Source organism: Chaetodon trifascialis, chromosome 5, assembly GCF_039877785.1.
Source record: "Chaetodon trifascialis isolate fChaTrf1 chromosome 5, fChaTrf1.hap1, whole genome shotgun sequence".
Lineage (NCBI taxonomy): Eukaryota > Metazoa > Chordata > Actinopteri > Chaetodontiformes > Chaetodontidae > Chaetodon > Chaetodon trifascialis.
In genome coordinates this window covers 7,502,789-7,505,414 of record NC_092060.1, presented here as the reverse complement: position 1 = coordinate 7,505,414, position 2,626 = coordinate 7,502,789, and the positions used below count along the sequence as shown (strand labels likewise).

Below are 2,626 nucleotides of genomic sequence, written 5' to 3'. Positions count from 1 at the left end.
GAGGTGGTTTCAATTAAGTCAATGACAAGGGCAGTATATAAAGTCCCATTCACATGTGTTTCTTCCTTCACAATGGCACGCCCTTTTTTGGATGATTTGTTGGATGAAGAAGCACTTATACTGAGAAGGGCTTTCTCACGTGAGAGAGTGTTTCGAGACAGGTCAGACCCGTTGGCGTTTCCTGACAACTACGTGCATGAGAGATACTGATTTTCCGGTGATGGCATCCAATACTTGTACAGACTGCTGGGTCCCAAAATTCAGCACGGAGTCACGCCCTCACCATCCCACAGATGGTCTGTGTTGCACTACGTTTCTTTGCGAGTGGAATGTTCTTATTCGGTGGGAGATGCTAAAAACCTGAATAAGGGCACCATTTGCCGCTACATCAGAAATGTGTATTTGCCACTGAAATCATTGGCGCACATCTTCATCACCTTCCCTGGCCACAGAAGAATTTGCTACATCAAGGAGGAATTCTACAAGATTGCCGGTAACATCAATTACAGATTACAAAAAAGTGTTAACATTAGAATACTCACTATAGCATATTCATTATTTTGTGTTACAGCTTTCCCTAACGTCATTGGTGCGTTGGACTGCACTCAGATCCGCATTAAACGTCCATCAGGGCCGCATGAAGGTGATTTTGTAAACAGAAAATCCTTCCACAGTATCAGTGTTCAAGTAAGAATGACGTATGATTATGGTCAACTACATATATTAATTCTGTGTATTAAATTACCTTAATAGACTACATTTTATTGTTTCAGATGATCTGTGATGCTGACTGTGTAATCAGTAATTAAGACGCAAAGTGGCCTGGCTCGGCCCATGACTCCTGAGTCTTTCGGGCCAGTACAGTGTACCAGCGACTATCACAAGGTGAGCCACACAAATTTTATCTATAGGCACCTTGAACATAATGAGTGTGTCAAAAGTTGTACTCTATTTATGTACATTTTGTATTCTCAGGTGAATTCTCTGGCGTGTTGCTGGGAGATAATGGTTATGTCTGTATGCCATTCCTGCTCGCTCCCCTTGCAGACCCTCAAACAGCAGCACAGCAAGCATATAATCTTGGCCATGCCAGAACAAGGGCCAGAATTGCGATGGCATTTGGCCTTCTAAAGTCATATTTTCAGTGTCTTCACCGCCTGAGGGTCACCCCAGACAGGGCCTGCGACGTCACTGTTGCCTGCACAGTCCTACATAATATTGCCTGTCTGAAGGAAAGGGCTCCTAGAGTGGCATTCAAGATTGACTGGGACAATGCTGCAATATTTCCAGACAACGTTAATGGCAGACTGGTCAGAGACCGATACACTGTTAATTATTTCAGTTGATTTTTCTTTTTGTTGAAACCCATCCCTTACCAATAAAGGACAGTGTATGTCACTCTTCCCTGTGTACATGTCTTTTATTTGGTAATAGTAGAACAGTTTCTGGTTGTTAGGTTTCATAATTGTATAATCTTCCCAAACTATAGTCTCGCTTCACTGGACCAGTAACTATATAGTGTACTGTACATTTATGAAACTGGGAGGACACCACAATGTGTTTTGATCTTTTTTATGTTGCTGTCATCACTTGTCAGCTTGGAGCTTGAGGGAGAGAGAACAACAATGATTAATACATTGTGTTACAGTCATGCTTACAGTGTGCATTGAAATCACTTAATTCTCTTTCTAGTTTGAGGATTTCCAGGTCCGGTTTCCTCAGTGGCTATCGTTTGATTTCCATATCAAGTTCCATCTCCTGCAGTTTTTTCTTGTGGACTTTTATTTTCACATCTGCCAGCTCTATTTCTCGCTCTAGGTGTTGCATGTATAGACATCTGACAGTTTGTGAATTCTGTTAAACACCTATCAATTAGTACAACAGGAATTGTGCATAATGTGGATTTCCTTTAGGCAATACTCACTATGTTGCCAGGCTGGCTATCAGGCTGTACAGCATCTGGGTCCTGTTACAAATATGATATTTTCTATGAGCACCACATCACTGACTTGTTATCCATTATGGACTAAAGTATTTCCACAGGGTTGACATGATACCTCAAGCCTTCTGGAGTCCACTGACGCAGTCTCCTCGTCATCTGCTGCAGAAGTGCAGTGGACAGAGTCAGTGGCTGTCCCCCCTGGATCCATCACAGGTCTCCCTTGGTTCAGGTCAAAGGCCAGCTCCTCTGCTGGGGTAAAGTTTGGGGTCGGTGGACCACCCCCCATGCCAGACACGTGCCTTTTTCTTAACTGCTAAAATCAGTACAGACAATAAAATATGTGAGCAGGCACCTTCTGAGTAATTTATACACCTCATTTGTACTTTATCATCAGCAATCAAGGCACTTACCAGCCTGCAAAGTGTTCTCATATTTTATCTTGACTTGTCCTCTTTTGTCCAGTCATGTTTGTTCTGTATGAAGTGGTTCGTAATTAGTCTTCATGGTAAATGTGTAATAATGAGTAACATTAACTTCCACTGATCACTTTTAAGCAAAGTGTACAACTGTTAATTTGTGAAAATGAAAACTGCTTGATTTGTAATTATGAGTTTCAGTGGAGCATTGGTTAAAAAGTGTATATTATTGAACTACTTACGCATTCATTCGGTCCTCTGTTGTCTG

At 41.9% G+C, this 2,626-nt stretch overlaps 1 long non-coding RNA gene across 1 annotated transcript; it reads left to right on the top strand.

The window, feature by feature from the left end:
- The first annotated feature begins 267 nt into the window (after positions 1–267).
- On the top strand, positions 268–1,416 carry LOC139331531 (uncharacterized). Its single transcript, XR_011602190.1, has 3 exons — positions 268–687; positions 774–885; positions 976–1,416. It is a non-coding gene; the product is annotated as an uncharacterized lncRNA (long non-coding RNA).
- The last annotated feature ends 1,210 nt before the right edge of the window (positions 1,417–2,626 follow it).